Source organism: Schistocerca serialis, chromosome 4 (genome assembly GCF_023864345.2).
Source record: "Schistocerca serialis cubense isolate TAMUIC-IGC-003099 chromosome 4, iqSchSeri2.2, whole genome shotgun sequence".
NCBI lineage: Eukaryota > Metazoa > Arthropoda > Insecta > Orthoptera > Acrididae > Schistocerca > Schistocerca serialis.
In genome coordinates this window covers 198,643,150-198,665,576 of record NC_064641.1, presented here as the reverse complement: position 1 = coordinate 198,665,576, position 22,427 = coordinate 198,643,150, and positions in this window count along the sequence as shown.

Genomic DNA, 22,427 nt, shown 5'->3' with positions numbered 1-22,427 from the left:
CGCCCAAGGGCTACTGCTGCAGGGGATGATAACTACCTACCGATTATGGCTCGCAGGAACCCCGACACCAACGCCACCATGTTGAATAATGTTTTTCAGGCATTGACAGGGCGTCGTGTACTGACTCAAACAGTGTGCAAAAGGCTGCATGATGCACAACTTCACTCCCCGACGTCCATGGCTAGGTCTAGCTTTGAAACCACGACACCATGCTGCGTGGTACAGATAAGCCGAACAAAATGCCGAATGGACCGCTCAGGATTGGTGTAACTTTCTCTGCACCGATGAGTATCGCATATGCCCTCAACCACACAATCGTTGGAGACGTGTTTGGACGTAATCCACTCAGGATGAACGGCTTAGACACACTGTCCAGTGAGTGCAGCCAAGGTGGAGGTTCCCTGATGTTTAGTGCTGGCATTATGTGGGGCTAAGGCACGCCGCGGGGGGTCATGGAAGGCGCCGTAACGGCTGTACGATACGTGAATGCCATCCTCCTACCGGTAGAGCAACCATACCTGCAGTGTATTTGATGTGTTGGTAAATGTGCCAACACCTTGTAGATAGAGGAGGCCGAAATCCAACGCAGACGGGCGTGAATTCTGGAACAGGATAAGTAGTGAATTCTCATAAGAAAAGTATGCAGCTCCTCTAATACTTATCTTTTATTCTTTGATGTGAATACAGCATTCTGGATGAGACATTTCATTTCATACGATAACTATCAGGGTATGTAAGGCTAATGGCGCCTTGCTAGGTCGTAGCCATGGACTTAGCTGAAGGCTATTCTAACTGTCACTTGGCAAATGAGAGAAAGGCTTCGTCAGTGTAGTCGCTAGCAAAGTCGTAGTACAACTGGGGCGAGTGCTATATCGTATCTCGAGACCTGCCTTGTGGTGGCGCTCGGTCTGCGATCACACAGTGGCGACACGCGGGTCCGATATGTACTAAATGGACCGCGGCCGATTTAAGCTACCACCTAGCAAGTGTGGTGTCTGGCGGTGACACCACAGTATTGGCGAGGAATTCTTCTTCATGGATGACAATTCCGTCGTGCACATCTTGTGAATGGCCTCCTTTAGATTACGACATCGCTGAAGTAGAGATGCCAGGATGTTTGCCGGAAATGAACCCTATCGAACATGCCTGGGGTAGATTGAAAGGGGCTATTTATTGACGACGTGACCCACCAACCACTCTGAAGTATCTACTCAAAATCGCCTTTGAGGAGTGGGGCAATCTGGACCAACAGTGTCTTGATGAACATGTTGATAGTATGCCACGACGAATACAGGCATGAATCAATGAAAGAGGACGTGCTACTAGGTATTAGAGGTAGCATGTGTACAGCAATCTGGACCACCACCTGTGAAGGTGTCGCTGTATGGTGGTACAACAAGCAATGTGCGGTTTTCATGAGCAAAAAAAAGGCCGGAAATGATGTTTATGTTTGTATCTATTCCAATTTTCTGTACAAGTTCCGGAACACTCGGAACCGAGGTGATGCAAAACGTTTTTTGATGTGTATGTGGTAGGGCCCCAGAGTGTTGATAAATGCATCCTAAGCTTTAACGACAAGCTGTATCATATTGTACGACATGACAAATGCCATGTCGGATGATATGACGGCGTTTCCCATGCTATACAACCTGACGTCAAGTATCATGTTACCTTGTTTGACATGATGCATTGTGTTTCGTGATATTGGTAAAAAACGGAAAATATGTGATGTTATTACAAATTAAAGATTTTTCTGGTTCGCCTTTAACTGCAGTGGGAAGATTACTTCATGCCTAATTTCGATTCTACGTCAACGGGAAATAGCACGTAAACTTTGATGAGCAAGTTTACGAGTGTCATATCATGTTACGTACCATGCATGTCTTTTGACTTCATTGACTTAAAACCTGAACTCGTAGCTCCTAACTGCAAATAAGTCTTCGATGTGAGTGTCAGAATTAATTAACCATGATATACCTCTTCTCGTCCCTGAAAAAAGACGTTTTTATTTAACGGACGACAGTCAGATGCACAGCAAAGTGATCATAAAAGGATTCCGTTTTTACCAACGGAGGTACAGTACCCTAAAAATAAAACAGTAATACATGGTACATATTTGAGAAATTTGGGGTATAGATTTAATTAAATCAGTCTACGTCCTGTGCAGTTGTGTTATGAAAGTCATATCCATAGCTTCGTGGAATCTTAGCTGCCTGAAAGGAGCGAAATATAGTTTGGGTGGTCGTGCAGGATTGCACTGCCACTTCCCCTGAACTGACAGAGGTAAGTGAGTTTTGTACAGCACCATAAGCACGGCTATCGATATTGAAGCTTGCTGTGAACCGGCAGCAGACAGGCTCAATGGTATTGGACCGTCAGTCGGTAACACAGGCTACAGAAGGGGCACCGCAATTGCTTTTCAGATTAACTTTTCATTATAAAACATCAATCACGAGTCCTGTTAAATCCCGTAAAGCTACGTTCAAACCCTTAAGGAACAGTGCTAATCATTGAATTCTAATCAAATACAACCAAGGAAATTTATATCATCATCTAAGACAAATTGCAAAAAAAATTCAAATACTAAAATCCTTAAGAGCAGTTGCTTTCACTGATCAAGATCACACCAATTTTACCATTCAAATTTATTCTTCCCTTCCACATCACAACTAAAATCAGTCAATGAGCAATTTAAACGATAAACTAAGAATCATTTAATTCCAAACGAACGATAACAAGAAGAAACTAACAAATGGAAGATATGTAGACTCGAACAATGAAACATCCTCTCTCTTTCAGTCTGTCAGAATCATTTGACAAACCCGACTGTTCCTCAGTCGAGTGTAAGGTATAGCAAACAGTACCAAACAGATTGAATTGCATGCTAAATTCAGATCTGTGGTTCAAGTGTACAGTAACAGCAAAAGTTAGACATGCTGAAGAAGTTCATTTTGGTTTAGCAGGTGCTGTCCCAAGTGGCAAGTGGTACACCAATGTTCCTTTGGCCCACCCTGGAACCCACCAATTCCTTAGCTGATGCATGGCTGCCAAGTTTGCCTCCTGTGCGCACGCTCGCATAGAACCTGATGCGATGTCATACCTTTAGCCTCGCATAGTTCTGAAGGTGATCGCCAAGCTCATACCTTGGGAATGGAGACGATGCTCTTGTAGCCAGCCTGAAACTTACTTCTTAACCACCACATCGAGGATCCACCACGGAAGCCTGGTAATCCTGTAAAAGCCTTGCAACTAGCCGTGCTCGCCCTTAGTGGCGGATGTATAAAACCATTGCCTCATACTGGTCGAAGAACATAACAGTTGACAGTTTCTATAAGAGCTGAGACGACTCATTCTATCAGCACAGCCCCTATCCTTACTCTCACTCCCAAACTGTTTACGTGACGCAACAGTTGCTCTCTATGCGTTTATTTATATATTTCGTTTGGCACCACCCAGGAGGGTTAAGTATCTGACGCTAAACAAAGAAGTCTCACCTTCTCTGTTTCAGTTACACATTATAAGATATTATCTTAAGAGCCTGTATTTTATGGCAATGTTGGACTTCCCACTGTTCACCTCTACTAAAGTAGTTCTTCGGAGACTCTGGCCATGAAAAACAAATATTCTGCTCTGGTACGTCATAGAGATGTAATCTGCATTGTGTGACTTCAGATGCTCGGTGTCGGCATGGCTTTCTCTTTCCACCCCACAAAACAAAGTGCACAACCGACAAATACATGTCTCGCGTGTCCCATCCCATGAGGCGGCTACTCTGTGAATACTACTGTGGATGAGTTTTATAGCAGTACATGGCCTCCATCGTCCTCTAAGGTGTGCAGCCTGCCTTCACAATAGTTTCTCGTTTAGCTATGCATGCAATAACATAGAAAATCGAAATCTAATAATTATGTGTTGGCAATCATTAGCACTGATTAAAATATCATTATGTGGTGGAGATTAATGTATTATGATTTAATTTCAATCTCTCTTATGGGTGGTACACAAGTTACACCACAGTTTGGTAAAAACAGCTATGTAAAGTTATCCCTTGTGTGCTGTTTAAATATATGCAGATGCAGTTGTGCTAAAAACTTTTTATACCTAAGTACATAAAGTAAATATGTCCTACCATGCCATTGGAGTTGTATGATCTTCTATGGCATTCACTGTTTGTTGAAGAATAAAATGTAGCCAAGGGTACACATAATTAATTACCACATTCCTTATTATTCTAATAATCCATCAGCCAATATTTCTTTTTCTTGCTGCTATAAATGGGTTAATTCATTTTATTAAATATATGATAGTCATTTTTTGGAGCTGACTTGAAAACTAATTAAGTCCTCTTTTGAAACGAGATTGAGAATTTTGAATCTTGTTTTAATCAACATCCACACTTACTCACTCTACAAAAACGATACGTTATTAATTATCTGACTCATTGACTCAGTGATGGCTTACGCTCGACCTTTTCTTAAAAATCAATTAATCACTCTCCCTTATTTCAAAATAAGTTTAAAAGTTTATATATTCACCCTTTTTAAAAACTCATACTGACAAGTAATAAATATAGCAGGACAGATATGAAAGTACATCACTACATAATAACATACATTTAAATCATATATATATATATATAAAACTCAAGACATACATACAGTGACATACACAGCACAAAGCATGTATAAAATCCAAGTATATATAACTCAAAATTCCCCGTTATGTGCGGAAACCACACTTAGTGCCAAACTGCATCAAAATGGTGCATGCATCTGTAAACTGTTATACAAAAAATGTATATTTTATAAGAAATTCATCAGATTCCCCCTGAAACGAAATATACACAAAATATAGTCGTTGGTTTTGTCCACAAAATTTGTTGGTCACAGAACATTATTGTAGCGACTGGTTTGGTACTACAGGTTCCAAATTAGTTACAGAGCCCAAAGTTCACTTTGGCAAGTAAAGTTTGTCATGGAACATTAACATTGCTCTAACCAAGGTGCACTGTTTGAAATGCAAGATTGTACTCAACAGAAAGTTCCTCCCTACTGTCTCTGTTGTACACATTTATGAAAATGTCAGTGAAAGTTCTCATAGTACAAGTGATGACACCCTGTCTTAACTGAGTGCAAATACTGTATATGACCACCATTATTTCCGATACACACAAAGTCGAAATGACTCTTTCATTCCTGATAGTGACGCATGGTTCGTATAGATTCAGTGGTTTGTGTCCTTTCACTTGCCGAAAATCGTGAATCATGAATAGTGCTCATCTGTCCACTGTGGTCTGCGACCTCCTCTCACATTCCTTTTCATCCAAAAGGTACTACAGTTGAATCAAAAGTATGTGTCTCTTTCCAAAATCACCAAGGAAATTGAAAGTATTTTCGTGATTGTCTTAGTGTTCATTGTGTATAAAACAGGTACATTGATCACATTGGCATCATATAGTGGTTCATCAACAATTTCTGTTTGTAGGTCTCACATGAAATTATCATTTTAATAGGTAAACAGGACTGCTGCAGCATCCATGCGTTCTTGCTATGTCTGAGACGAACAGCTGGGCATTCGTTCTTAGCGAGGCAGTGGCATTTCCTCAGGTCCTCAGTTACATACGGGGCTCAGTCAGTGATGCTGAGGTAGTGGCCTTTCTATCAACGTGGACTTGTCTGAGTGAACAGGTTACTGGTGAGCAACTTGCTGGACTGGTGTCTCATGCCAGATGGACTGAGCAATAACACATTAATTTACTAGTTCTCATCCCATTTCCCTGATTCCATCTGCAGCTCTTTCGTGCCTTCTACCAGTGTTTGACTGGTATGAACTAAAACAGTATAACAGTATGTATATTAATATTACAATCTCAAAAAAAAACACAAGCATATCTTTGCTCTTATCATTTTTCTATATCCACATTATAAATGATCATTCACAATTCCTTTAAATATTTGTTGTTGCTAATTACTGTATACAATATTTTAATTTATTAAACCTTGTCACCTCAACTTTTATTCAAATCTAATAGTATATCCTACAGTTTTCATTCCATAAGTCGACTTTTCTTTCGTTTAAAAACTCTTTTTCGTGCATTTACATTTACATAAAAGTAGAACCGTTTCTCTTACTTCACATTTTTAGAACACATCCTTTCATTTACAGCTTTACGTTCCAAGGAAACATCAGTGCATTATTCATGATTGTGTCTCAGTTGGGAACTTAGGTGAGGCTTAAAAGCTTTCATATACCATTGGTTGGTTAGTTTCAAGTGCTTATTCGTATTTATATGCAGTACTGGTTGCCCAAAGTAATTTATGGATACCATGTAGACAGTATTCAATTACCTGCATGCAGCAATAACTAATCTCTGAACTCAACACTTCTATGGCCATCCTACATATTCAACAGCATCAGTACCTTACTATTCTTCTTTTATCTTCATTTGACATCTTCCATCGAAAGAATTAAGTTTTTCATTCTGTCTTATATTTCTATGTTATAAATTATTTTTCTATCTTACTACTGATTCTTTAAGTTTTGCAATCATTTGCCTGAAACCCAAAGCATTTTCATATTGTGGTGCTTTACTAATACCTCAAAATTACAACATATGTTCTCTTACAGTGTATGTAATTTGTTTCAGTGTTTCTCCCTTACTTCATCTTATCTCCTACCACTACCACTGATTACACTGTGCAACATTTCTCAAAGGTTCGTTGTGTGTCCATCCTTGATTCATGATCCTTTATTGCACTACTCATTGTTTCTTCCTAGGCCCTGCCAAGTTCACTCTTTTATTATCTCTTGTAACATCACTCTTGTCGTTGTCTTTCTTCAAAGTTCGGCTGTCATGTCCAAAGTGCATAGAGATATATTACAAATTAATCCATCATACTCTCGTTGGAGTAGTAAGTACTATGTAAACAAGAGTATTGTTTTTGTCCATCGACTATATCCTCTTAGTGTAGTTTCTCTTCATGTCTGCTACAATGTCACAGCACAGCGTACCTTCGTGTGTGTTATTCTCAAAGTCTCATCATCTCACCTCTACATAACACTTCACTCACATAAACTCTAATTGTGCTACTTTGCATCTGCTGAATATAGACAAAAATAGCCTTCCACGAACATGCTTACCTTGATCATTGAGCTGCTAAGGGGCAATTGACTATGTAATGTTTTTTCTCAGTATGACCTCCACCATCTTCCTGACTTCTCATGTTGGTAGCTTGATATATTCCAAGCAAGAACTCTCCTTCTTGTTTTCATGACTGTCTTAATTGTGAATGCATTTTCTTCATGTTACTAACACATGTTCTTAACACTCACAGCTAATGTGTATTGGGTCTGCATAGGCTTCTCTGAAAACTGTCATTCTTTAAATATGCTAAAATGCAAAAAGGGGTCCCAATTAATTTCTGTCTTTGTAGTGTTTCTAATTATTTGATGTAATCGTGAACTATCTACAGAAAATGATAAAGAGTGCTACACGTATGAAGCTTCTAGGTCATTAATTTGAAAAATCGGTTATAGTACTGAACTTAGTTAGCTTTAATCAATAAAACAAAGAACTTGGCGAAGTTGAAAATAATTTATTTTCAATTGGATGACAGTTATCTGTGTGCTCTGTGAATGCATATTACACATTTTGTTGACATGTTCAGAAATGCCATTTTTTACTTTTTTATGTTGATATGAAAATGGGTCTTGGCCCATAATTACTCATTGAATGATAAATAAAATATTTGCAACTTTGACTGGTTTCCCACTCTGTGAACATTCATGTTGTTTTATTAATATATCTTTGAATTCTTCTAAATAATTTTCACTTTAAGCAGGCATTTGTATTTCTGTTTCTTTATTTTCTTCAATCACCTTTAAAACTTTTTCTGCTATTCCTTCGTTGTATCAACAACTCTTGGATTATCTTTTTGAATTTCATCATATTTCATTTTTGGTTGTTTCCTTTTAATTCTTCTTTTACTTTCCTATTTCATCTAGCTTTTCTAAAATCTCCTGGGACATACATTGAAGGACAATAGAATTCTGTAAATGTATGTTAAGGATGAAAACAATCAATTATATTTTACATTTTTATTTGGTGTTCAACAATTATGTCCATAATTCGTGTTTAATGTTCACCATACAATATTCAATATTCAACATTCCTCTTGAATGTTCTTTGTTCAAAATCCAGTTTTCAATGTTCTTGTTAAATATTTAAAACATTCTTAATATTTTCTCTGAATTTACTGCTATTAATTTTTCTCATCATATCTATATCATGAAGCGAAATTCATCAATATTCCAACATTCACCACACATCTCCTAAAAGTTGTCAAATTTGAATCACCTCCAACAAACTAAAGTAGTAAAAGATATTTAAATTTTTATCTTATGTGAAAGTATTTCAAAAATTGGGATTATTTTTAACAAATTGTTTTGATATTTGTGTATATGTTTGATTTAGATGAAAACAGTATATTGCTTTATGTATAACTTTAGTAAAATATTATCTAACTATATCTTGATTTTCGATAAGGAAACCACTAAATATAGCATCTGAATTACCCTCACAGTCATATAAAAGAATAATTGCTTCATTATTTTCAATAAAAGTTGTAACATTTTCAGTTGTTTCTCATCTTTTCTTAAGGTCTCGATATTTTGGTTCATATAAGCTTTTTGAATGAATGTATAAGTGATTTACATTATTCTATTTAAAAAATTCAGATGATGTAATATATTTTCCAATCATTAATGTCGTTTTTCAGCAATTACTGAGACCTATAATCGAATTTGAAATAGAATTCTATAAAAATTTACCATTTTTATTTTTCGGGTTCTGCTCTAGAGTCCTTAGTTTTGGTTCCCTACCTCCTTGTCAATTATGTACATCATTTCTTTATTAATAATAAATGAGTCATCTTTTTCAATTGAGTGATAATTCACCTTTTTTTTAAAGAAAGATAAAGAATTACTTATAAAAGTATGCAACTGGTTGGTTATTGTTCAATTTTTTTAAAACTGTATGTTACAGTTAAGAATAATGAACAGTATCATGATAAGGAAATAACAGTAATACCTGTCCATTAATACTGTTTGAAAAACCTGGAAAAAATTATTAATTTAAAAACCGAGTATATACATTAAAGAAGTAAAAATTTCAAAAGGGCTAAAATTGAAAGTGTGTTACATTATTTATAGATAAAAAGGATAGTCTTCAACGAATTTTTTCATCCAATTATTGAACCAAAAAGCAGTTGGTAGTAATCCACTGAAAATACCATTCAAATTAAAAGTATAAATTTTAATATGGTTGAAGGAATGTTTGTTATTGCACTGATCATTTTCATAGGAAAACTAATACTATTTCTTCCATTAAACCAATTGATGAATTTGGAGGAGCAATGATTTATAAAGCAAATTATCTTCTAAATATTCTAATTTTTGAAACTATTAAGAATTTAGAAATGACTATAACAATGAAATTAACCATTTGATTGTCTATAATGGTACAATGGTACAGTTAGAGATGAAGAAGCTTGCACAGGATAGAGTAGCATGGAGAGCTGCATCAAACCAGTCTGAGGACTGAAGACAACAACAACAACAAATGAATATACTTGAAATATATTGGTTTTACTCTTTTCCCATTAATGAACAATCAAAGACTTATTCAAATATTCCAATCAAAGGAATCGAAATTAATAATAATATTGGAGATGGATTTGTTCATCCAAATCATTTATAAGTTTATATGAATTTGGTATTATTGAACACAGTGGTACAGATTATAAAGCTTACAATAGAAAATCCTATGAAGATTAATCAATAATTATGTGGCAAAATTATTTGAAGTTGTTACAGGTATCAAGGGAACAACATTCTGTCTAGAGTAGAGCATCCACTTACTTCCTCATTGGTTATAGATCAATTTACTTCATGTCTAACAAATGAATCAACTGTCGAAGAACATACTCTTATTAATGTAAAAAAGAATAAAAAGTTCACCTTTATCCTTTAGAATTATTCTGTGGATATTTTAAAGAAGTAAGTTGGCAATGACATTTAACACTGAATTTCACTTCAAGCTCAAGTTGTTAGGTCGACTGATCGTAATGAGGCTGAAGTTGAAATAAAAGCTTAACTTCCAACTGAAGGAAAAACTGTCGAACAGTCGACAGAAATTCATGTTCCTGTGGCTAAATATGAACAGGAATGTTCATTTGAACTACAATTCTTAGGACTGAAAAATTTGCTAATTCTCATTTTTTTCCTTGAACCACAAACTGCTGAAACTGCAGTATTAAGTGGAAAAAGAAATAAGGAACGAGATATTACTAATTACTATAATTCTTCAGAACTGGATATGCCCTACTGAACTTTTGTTATCTTCAAGACAAATTGAAAAATGAATCACTTAATGGATTCTTCTTTATTTTATCAAGATAAATTATAAAATTTCTATAAAAACAGAAGAATTATGGAATCTTGATACGCCCAATAACTTTTGAAAAGCTTAAGACATTTTCAAGGTTTTAAAGAATAAGACAATTAAATAACAGTGTTGATATAAATCCCATCAATTTCATTAAACCTATCCTATGTATACAACAAATATGACAAGACAAATGCATGTTTCCATTAATACTTATGTTTATCATGGAAAATATATTGTATAACCTGTTTATAATACAAAAAATATTCAAGAAAATCGTGTACATCTTTTTTTAATTTCAGGGAAACATAATTCTCATAATTGTTGGATAAAAGATTTATCTACGTCTACATGTTAATCTACATCATACTCCACAAGCAACCTATTGGTTAGTGGTAGAGAGTACTTTCGCTACAACTATCTGATCCCACCAACCTCTTCCACCTGTGAATAATGTGTGGGAAGAATGATTGTTGGGAAGCCTCTGTATTGCCTCTTATTTCTCGAATTTTTTCCTCGTGGTCAATATACGAGATTTATGTGGTGGAAGTAATATATTGTCTGACTCCTCCAGAAAAGTGTTGTCCCGAAATTACAATAGAATATCTCTCCATAATATACAACATCTCTTTTGTAACGTCTGCTAGTGGAGTTTGTTTAACTTCTCCGTAACGCTCTCTCGTCGGCTAAACGATCCCATGACGAAACGCAGCTTCTCCTCGTTCGATCTTCTCTATCAGCTCTATCAGTCCTTCGTGATAGGGAAATCCAGTTAGATGAACAATACTCAAGAATTTGGCAAACAAGCGCCTTATAAGCATTTTCTTTCGTGGATGAGTTTTTTCGTTTGTTTTTTTTTTTCCTTTTCTTCCGATGAATCTGAGTATTGTGTCTGCGTTCCCACTATCTGTTTTATATGGCAATTCCACTAAAGGTCGCTCTGGAGAGTTGCGTCTAGATATTTTACACCAGATGCTGTCTCCAGCTGATTGTCGTCAATAGTGTACCTGTACGGTAGAGCATTTCCTTTCCTATGTATGTGCAATGTGTTACATTTATGTACATTCAGGGTCAACTGCCAGAGTCTGCACCATTGATCAGTTTTCTGTAGGTGGTTCTGAAACTTCTTACTATCTTCTGGCGTTGCTACTTTTGTGTAAACAACTGCATCATCTGTGAATAGCTTTAAAGAGCATCTGATGCTTTCTACTAGATACTTTATATATATTGTGAACAGCAAAGCTCTTATCACACTTCCCTGTGGTACTCAGATATTACATTTACTAATTACTATAATTCTTCAGAACTGGATATGCCCTACTGAACTTTTGTTATCTTCAAGACAAATTGAAAAATGAATCACTTAATGGATTCTTCTTTATTTTATCAAGATAAATTATAAAATTTCTATAAAAATAGAAGAATTATGGAATCTTGATACGTCCAATTACTTTTGAAAAGCTTAAGACATTTTCAAGGTGACGTGTTGAGTTCTGTCTGCAAGGAAGTCTTGAATCCAATCGCAGGTCTGCTCCAATACTCGGTAAGCTCGCATTTTTCTACTAAACAGCAATGCGGAACATTGTCAAATGCCTTACTGAAGTCAAGGAGCATGGTATCAGCCTGAGTGCCGTTATCCACTGTGCTGTTGTTTTCATGGAGGAACAGAGCGAGCTGAGCTTTGCAGCATCTTCGTTTGTGTAATCCATGTTGATTTTTATAGAGGGGGTGTTCATTCTCCAAGAACATCATAACTCTTGAGCATAAAGCATATTCCATAACTCTACAACAAATTGACCTCAACAATATAGGTTGATAATTGTGTGGATCTGTCTTGCAGCCTTTCTCAAAAACAAGAATGACCTGCGCTTTTTTCCAGTCGTTACGCACAATACGTTGCTCTAGCGATCTATGATAAATTAATGCTACAATGGGAGTAAGTTCTTTCGCCTAATATTTATAGAATCTTATAGGTATTTCATCTGGACCTGAATTCGTTCCACTACTAAGCGAATGTAGCTACTTTCCAGTTCCGTGATCGGTTATCTCAATATCTGCCATTTCGACATTCACACAACGATTGAAAGGAGGGATGGTGTAACGAACCTCTGCAGTGAAGCAACTTCAGAAGGTTAATTAGATAACTGTCAAATAAAAATGAAGGAAAAAATTACCCTTAAGATGAATGCTTAAGACTCTTTTATTCACAAGAAGAATTAGACAATTGCGAAATCGACTGTGAAGTGTGGCTAAGTTCCACAATTACTGGTAACTTTTGTAAATTATGCCGATTTCGCATGTTTCTCAAAAATAATAGTACTTGTCAACCAAATACGGAAAAACTTTATATTAATAATTTCAAAAACATTTAGCATTCTGTCTCAGTTCTTGTATAAAATATTCTAACAGTAATTACAAAACACCTGTTATGTATGATGGTAAATATTCTGTGGAAAAATCGGTTCAAACTTTGAAACAAGAACTGGTAGGAGTTAAAGCATTATGTGAACAAAACGTGCCAGTAATAATGACTAATGAACATAAAATAAATTTTAAAAATTCAGTAGCCTGTTTCATTTGTGAAGAAAAATTTACTGAAGGAGAAAATAAGTATAAGTGACAATTAACAGGAAAATCGTGAGTAAGAGCTCGTAAAGTTTTCATCTTAATTATAAAAATCCATTTTTATTCCAGTTACATTCATAATTTAAGAAATTGTAATGTTCATTTTGAGCTGTGTACAGCTCCCGTTGATGCCATTTATAGCTTGACATCTTGTAATAGCGATAGTGGCTTCTCGTTTTCTTAGTGTGTTCATTGGCGCAACTACATTTGCTCGCCTGGTCTGTCTGTGAGTGGCAGCAGCAGCGCTTATTGATAGCACGTGCTGTGGTACCATCTTTAGAGCGGCCTCTAGTATTTCTGGGCCGTCGTGTGTCAAGCAAGTTGAGTTGGGACGGAGCAGCAGTGAGGTCTGGACACTGAGGAATCACCTACCCGCTGGTGACATACAAGCACTGTCCAACAAAAGGATGTGTTCGCCAGAGTGCAAGTAAAGGTCAAGGACTGGATTAATTGAGTTTTAGTTCAATGGATCGTGATATTCGAGTTGCGCAACTTTTACTGCTGTGTGTGTGAGTGTGTGTATGTATGTGTGTGTGTGTGTGTGTGTGTGTGTGTGTGTGTGTGTGTGTGTGTGTCCAACCCTCAAAGTGCCCTCATGGCAATAAGTTGTCATGAAGGCACTTTGACTTGGGTGTAAACGACCATTGATTGGTCGTTCGGTCGGTCGTTGCAGCGGACGTCGTGTATATGGTGTTCCGACCGCTTCTGGCTCCTGTGTGCTTGCGCCGACCTACAATTCGTCCGTGATGTTTGACAGTGACTGGTTTTAGTGTTGTAAGTTGTTGGTGGAATTGTTTTCCTGGAGCTGTGCGTATCTCGTGGTTTTGAGCAGTTATTTTAATGCTGTCTGCATACAGGATTTGTGCAGAGTTATGGACGGAGATCAGTTCAGTTGGGGCACAGCAGTGAAAAGGTCCGTGCAGCATGTGACTAAGCCGGACCGCTGGCGGTCTGCTGCCACTGTTGGATCGAGGAGGCGTAGCTGCGAGAGCGACAACTTTGTTGCACACCGGACCTTGGACTTTAAAGTAGAGTGAAGAGTTAACTGTCGTCCACTATTCTGAGATCTGCACTGTAGTTTGCTCTCTAGAATGCCACACAGATGACAAAATGTTAGATATTGAAATAGATGACAAAGGGATAGAAAAACAATTAAAATTTCTCAAAAGAGGAAAGACCGCTGGACCTGATGGGATACCAGTTCAATTTTACACAGAGTACGCAAAGGAACTTGCCCCCCTTCTTGCAGCGGTGTACCGTAGGTCTCTAGAAGAGTGTAGCGTTCCAAAAGATTGGAAAAGGGTACAGGTCATCCCCGTTTTCAAGAAGGTACGTCGGACCGATGTGCAGAACTGTAGACCTATATCTCTAACGTCGATCAGTTGTAGAATTTTCGAACACGTATTATGTCGAGTACAATGACTTTTCTGGAGACTAGAAATCTAATCTGTAGCTATCAGCATGGATTTCGAAAAAGACGATCGTGTGAAACCCAATTGGCGCTATTCGTCCACGAGACTCAGAGGGCCATAAACAAGGGTTCCCAGGTAGTTGCCGTGTTTCTTGACTTCCGCAAGGCGTTCGATAAGCTTCCCCACAATCGTTTAATGAACAAAATACGAGCATATGGAGTACCAGACCAATTGTGTGATTGCATTGATGAGTTCCTAGATAACAGAACGCAGCATGTCATTCTCAATGGAGAGAAGTCTTCCGAAGTAAGAGTGATTTCAGGTGTGCCGCAGGGGAGTGTCGTAGGACCGTTGCTATTCACAATATACATAAATGATCTTGTGTACAACATCGGAAGTTCACTAAGGCTTTTTGCGGATGATGCTGTGGTGTTTTGAGAGGTTGAACAACGGAAAATTGTACTCAAATGCAGGAGGATCTGCAAGGAATTGATGCATTTCGCAGGGAATGGCAATTGAATCTCAAATCAGACAAGTGTAATGAGCTGCGAATAAATAGAAAGAAATATCCTTTATCATTTAGCTACAACATAGCAAGTCAGCAACTGCAAGTAGTTAATTCCATAAATTATCTAAGAGTGGGCGTTAGTGATTTAAAATGGAATGATCATATAAAGCTGATCGTCGGTAAAGCAGATGTCAGACTGAGATTCAATGGAATAATCATAAGGAAATGCAATCCGAAAACAAAGGAAGTAGGTTACAGTACACTTGTTCGCTCACTGCTTGAGTATTGCTTACCAGTGTGGGATCCGTACCAGATAGGGCTGATAGAAGAGAGAGAGAAGATCCAATGGCGAGCAGCGCGCTTCGTTACAGGATCATTCAGTAACCGCGAAAGCGTTACGGAGATGATAGATAAACTCCAGTGGAATACTTTGCAGGAGAGACGCTCAGTAGCTCGGTAGGGCTTTTGTTGAAGATTCGAGAACATACCTTCACCAAGGAGTGAAGCAGTATATTGCTCCCTCCTAAGTATATATATCACGAAGAGACTAGGAGGATAAAACCTGATAGATTAGAGCCCACATAAAGGCATACCGACAATATTTCTTTCCGCGAACAACACGAGACGGGAATAGAAGGGAGAACCGATAGAGGTACTCAATGTTCCCTCCGCTCCACACCGTCAGGTGGCCTGCGGAGTATGGATGCAGATGTAGATGTAGATCTCGCCTTTAGTCGGCGGGTTGTTACATCCATGGCCGTTGAGCCTGGTGGCAACGAGTAAAGTGTATTGAGGCGGTGGAATAATGCAGCCATCTTTCTCTATTTATTATTCATCACTGAATTTATTATTATTCTTATTAGTGAAGTGCAACCAGCGGTATTTTCTGCCTAGTGGTCGCTAATGCCCCAGTTACCTGCCCTGGAGGTTAGTATACTTTTCAGGCAGTGCACTTTTCCTCGTTGTTTTGATGCTGTCCGACAATGTGTGTAGTTCGACAAACTCTTGTATTGTACTGCGCATATTTTTTTATTTTGAGTCGGCCTTGGTTCTGGTGTTTCCTTCGGGCTTGTTTGTTTTCTGAAGATGTAGTGCTGTCTGTCTCTTCACCCTTGCCTAACAGTATTCCATCATTGTACCGGTGATCAGACGTTAGGCCGATTGGTTAGTTGGTTGATCAGTGCCAAGTTGCCCATAGTTTGAGTTGCGATCCTTTTATGTGAGTACAGCTCTTGGCTGCCTGTCTCACCTTACCTTATGTTTGAGTTACCTTCCAAGCCAGACCCTTGGAACACATGCTGAGAACCACTTGTCCAGATTCCTTACGTTGTTAAGTTTGTTTTAAGGATATTAGTTATTTGAAGTTGTGTGTGACCTTCAGCCCAGCAAGTTTCACTTCTTTTGTGATAAGACCTTCAGCTGTGTTACAGTAAGGTTTTTTTTTAAGCAAACTTGTTTTAGAAGCAAGGGATTTATTTTAAAAATCCTATTTGCAATGGTTTTCCTAACTTCTAATTCAGGCCTTCAGCCGTTTGTTATTTGAAATTCTTTGTTTCCTTCAGCCAAGTAATAATTTCACTTCCTTTATAATAAGGCCTTCAGCCATGTTACAGTTCGTTTTAAAACGAAGTATTTATCTTAATATGTGATATCTGGAATTGTTTTTCTGACTTCTAATTTGGGACTTCAGCCGTTTGTTGTTGAGGTTATTGTTGGAGGCCTTTGGCCCTAAAATTGTGGATATTTTAGCGATAAGGCCTTCAGCCATCATACAATCAATTGTGTTTTCTTAACAGATAGTTTTAAAATTTTAATTTACAAATTTGGTGTGCAAGCGAGAGTAGCTGATTACAGCCCCATAGACAATCGCAACCTTATCCTCCTCCGTCCTGAGAAACCAGTTCTCATATATGTTCATGAATTGGCAATAGACATAGTGGATATTCCAAATAACGAACACAAAGATATTTCCATTAGTAAACTGGTTGAAGATGAATTAACTTCATCATTACTGGATATTTTTAAATTTATGGCCTATAGACTGATAAATTCTTATTTAAAGTTAAAAACAAAAATTTTAAGAAATGTCAAAATATTTCAAATGTGAACAATAAGATTTATTGATTAAAAAGATGTTTGTCCTCAAGAATATATGTACCCTGAAGAAAAATTTAAAGACATACATTAACCTGAAAGGAAAATAATTATTTGATACTCAGTTAATCCATTATTTCTTATGAGGATTATAATCATGTAGAAGTAGTATGGAAAAAAATTTTTATTCAAAATTTGGGAGAATATACAAGATTACATAATAAATCTGACACTTTAATGTTAGTGAATACTTTTTAATATTTTAGAGACAAAGGTTATAAACTCGATCCATCTTGGTATTTTACAGCACTTGGTTTATCTTGTGTTTAAAATGACTAATATTGAATGACATTTATTAAATGATTAAATAAATGATTTTATTTACTGAAAAAGGAATGGGAGGAGGAATTTTTCACCATGAGAAGATATGATAGTTAAAATAGGAAATATGTTAAAAATTTATGTAGAAAAATTATTAAGTTATTGAACATAATTGGAGATGAATAATGTATATGGATGGGCTAGGAGTCAATTTTTACCATTTAAAAATTTCAAGTGGTTAGCTGCAGAAAATTGTAATCTTGAAAGTATACACAAAATGTAGGACGATTATATATATGGATTTATTTTAGAAGGCAATTTAGATTCAGATGATTTAGATCCAAATGATTTACACAATTCACACAAGAGTTTGCCTCTAGTGCCCAAAGGAGGAATGACATCATGTCAATAGAATATTAGCATTTAACCAATGTAAATGGTTAAAAAATACCTGAATTTAATTACATAAATGAGACATAATGGTGATAAAAAAATTTAAAAATTTTTTTATAAACTAATAAGTCATTCCATTGTCAGTAAAAAGATGGAAAGTGTTGGAAATAGACCCAAAAAATACACCAAATTACACCAAATACACCAAATGATGAACAGTCAACAGTATTTCCAGAGAAGCTAGTGGCAATTCATTAAAAAAATAGTTAAATTCTACAAAGCAGTTTACACTGGAGTGAGTATTTTACATATATCAAAAAATTCTACAATTTCCTTTATAATAATATGAAACCAAAAGTGGATTTATAATATACAATTACAGATTCCTTTAAATTATGTTGTAAGAACTGAAGAGTTTTATGAAGATGTGAAATCAATAATAAACGAATTTGACACAAGTGATTATTAAAAGCCAATACTTATAGAATTCTTCAAATAAACAAGAAAGTGTCAGGAAAAATAAAAGATGGAAATAGTGGAATTTTTTTTAGAATACATTAGCTTACGATCATAAATGTTTACTTGTAGAGTAGAAAATAAGGAACAGAAAAATTCAAAAGTTGTTAAAAATCTGTAATACAAAATGAAATTACAGTCATTAAAATTTTCTGGGTTTGTGATCACATTGCCAATATGTAAAACTATTGACATTATGGTCATTGTTGCAAGCAACCTTCTTCATGTGTTTTTGTTTATTGTAAGAAAAAACACCCTGAAGATGGTCACTTGCAACAATGACTCATATATTGGTAGCTTCATGTATTTTACATATTTTATTGATTTTGACAATGTCTGTGGAAGACGACATTTATAAAATTAAAACACTTTTAATGATCATAAAAATTGTCAAAATAACAAAATGAAACAACATACAAAAATGATCCTGTTTAGATGTTTTAAACATGAATTATTGACTCTTGAATGCTACAAAATTGTTTTAAGTTCTAACAATGATACAAGATTTATGTTAGAAAATGAATCAAATACCGTATGGTCATTATAAAATAAATTATTACAAAATGTTTAAAAATTTATTAAACTTGAAGTGGTAGTTCTACAATACTCTATGAGTATAAATATTAGAACTAAATGATTCTTATAAAAGTCTTTTTCAGCGTAATATTTAATATTTTAACCGAATTTTCAAAACAAACCTTAAAATAACCTTTTGTCTAGAAACTAAAATTTAAGTGTTAAAATTCAATATTTTAACTGATATTTTAAAGTGAGAACCTGATGGTTCACAATTAAAATTCAATATTTTAACCGAATTTTCATAGTGAGCCAGAACTTACATACATATACTATTGTAATGTTTACAAAATACACAAAAGAACTTTCTGCACAGATATCTGCTGTCCTTAGATCGTTTCTGTCATCACAGCAAAACTTTGTCGCCTGCAGTAAGCTTATTCCCTCTTATTGGAGATCTCTGATTCACTTCCCATTTCTCAGCTTTCTTGTCTCTTCTTTGCAGTGATAATTTTACAATTTCTTATCACACTAACATAATGCATAGTCTTCCATTTCTCTGATTCATTAATCTGCTTTGGGTAATGTTTTTCATGTCGCACTACTACTCTATGGTTCTGAAAATGCGCAGTTTGCTTTGATGGTCTCACAAAATTCTTGACCTACTGATATTTCCAATGTGTAGTGAGAGTCTAAGAATGTTCATGGTATAGGTACCCCACAGATCGTCTCCGCCATCACTGTCCGCTCCAAATGTGTTGTTCTACTCATTCTATTCTGTTCTTGTCAGCGGGACATTTGAAAATTTTCCAGCGTCTGAAGCATGCTCGTCCTCGATCATTTTGTCCTCCTCTTCTGGCGCCTTGAACACTGCATCTACGAATCGTCCCAGCTTATTAAGATAAAATGTCGGGCAATCCCCTACTACTACCTAAAACCTATGGATTCTGTTATTCCTCCTCCGATTTGCTGTTCTACATATCTTCCCATTCTTCGTCGCCTTCGTCAACCTCTGCATCACCAATTCCATTACTCTTCACGATCGAAGCTGAAAACACATGTGAAAGTGAATCACCTGCTTCAGCCTTCTCCAATCTCTTACTAGTTCGTGACCTACTTCGTCTCTTGCATCCGCCACTTGCTCTCTTTCCTTCCCTGAGGTCATACAGTGTTCTTCTTCAATGACAACCAGGCCTAACGCGTAACTATCTTCTCCCATTACTTCAGCATTGTCTGTGAATTTTAATTTAATTCTTTGTCGTTCTTATCGACTAGTGCAAAACCTCTTCATCATAGGCCCGGCGGAATAATATTTCAACAAATCACGTATTAATATTAACTGTCAAACACTTCGCTGTTAAGAAATTCACACCAAATGCATATGACTGACTGAAAATCTTCTTTCACTTGCTTCTTTATCTCTGAACATATCCTGTTCACCGCATCTCATATCCTCATACCCTGCATTGCAAGCAATGGCCCTTCCTTTTTCCTGTCGCATGGCTCATAGACTTCCTGTCCTGCACAAACACTGAACTTATAGGATCAAGTATTCACCGTATTAAACTCTCTCCCAAGTTCACACTTGCCACAGAATACACAGAAGCCTTTGTTCTACTGTCCAATTTCTTGTTTACTGATGCTAGCTTTTCTTTCTATTGGCCAAAATTAACAAATAGGACTCCTGATGGACTTATCGTTACTAACTGCAAATTATATTCTTCGAGCGTTCCCTCAGCGTTCGAGCCTGAAATTTTATCTTGGGGTATGTCCCCAAACTTCCACATTTTCATCTCTCTCTTCTCGCTGATCGTTTCAGTTGCCTCTCCTATCATCTGGTCAATGCTGCAATACCCTTGCCTATCACCACTCTTCCTATCCAATCCATTTTTATTTCTCTGTGGTGCTTATCTTGCTCTTAAGCTTTGGTTGTTGTGTTTCTGACTTTCTGGTGGAAAACGTGCACAGGTTTTCTTGCTTCTGTACTGACATTGCATCCTAACTCCTGCAAAAAGTGTTGGAGTCCTCGTACAAAGTGCACGTTCCTTCTGGCAATTTCATTTCCCTCTGTATCTGACCTAGTAGCTTCATCAAACATATTCGGATCAGTTCTACTGGCTCATATTGTACTTCTAAGAATTGGTTTCTGACGTCGATGTCCTGGAAATACTGTGTGGGTTCCTGCCACCTCGTTTCCATTTAATGCTCCATCGTTAACATCTCACTTTAAACTCATACAATTTTGCTTATGACTACCATTTGTGAAGGAAGGCGTGTATGAAGTCTTCATATGTCTTTCACTCTCACTGCTGCCTTTCTCTGAAGTATGTACTAACAAAGTTTATCTTTCAATTGTATGGCCACAATCTCCATAATGCTTTTCAGACCTGATCTATCCAAATCTTTGAGTGCAAACTGTTCGACTCATCCATAAGCAATGTGTATTTCAGTAAGCACAGTCGCACTCCTTACTCCAATTCCTAAATGATTTACGATAATCGATATAATCTGTCTTTATATACGTTCAAATGTTGGGTCCTCCCTGGAGGGTGTTTGCATCTCATGCCCCACAAATAAGTCTCAACGTTTCCGTTCCAATTTCACTTTCGAAGATATTATTTTAACAAACTGTGTTTTTCGGCAAAGTTTGACTTCCCAGTTCATTCGGGATTTTAGCCACGAATCTGCATGCATCCTGTGGTCATGGCTCATGAAAATCAAACGCTCTGATGTGGCACATCCTGGAGATGTAACTTGCACTGTGTGACTTCAGGTGCTCAGCGCCAGCATGGCTGTCTCTCCTTACTCCACAAAACACTTCACTGGTCCTGCTTATATCTGCCTCAGTGAATAGCTCTCGTAGTGGAAGCACCCATGTTTTTATGCACCTACAGTGTCTCCCTCGATCTCAGGATAGGATTGTGAAGTGAAAACGTGAAGCGGCAATCACGGCTAAATCAAGAATTGGCAGACCTCATGAAATGGCGGACAGGGACCGTCGAGAGTTGCAGAGGGTGGTTGTAAAAAGTCACATATAGTCAGTGGAAGGTATGATTAGTGAGTGGCAGAGTCTTGCCAGCTGACCAACTAGCACTGTGCGTACGTAGTTACATCGAACAGGGTACAATGATAGAACGTCGACCAGCTACAAAATACAGATGCTGAGCGATGCATAAGGTGATGTATAGTGTGACGCCACAAGACAGTGGCTGACAAGAAACGATTGACTTAGAGTGACGAATCTCCCTATTCCCTGTGACAATTCGAGGGAAGAGTATGGGATTGGCGAATGGGTAGAGAACCTACGGTCAAGTATGGTGTGAACAGAGAATGAGGTGGTGTTTCGGTATGGGTGTGGGATATGACCACATTTTCATCATTGTGTCCTGCTTAAAGTTGAACAGTTCGGGGACGATGACCGTATCAACACTACAGTGGACCCAGTCACAAAGGAGCATCTGTGGGGCAATGGTTAGTGGACAATGACATTCCCGAAATGGACTGCGCTGTCCGGAGTGAAGAATGGAACCCATACTCTGGGATGAGTAAAACATCAGCTTCACTGCAAATCGCAGTATCCAACAGCTCTGCCTTCCCT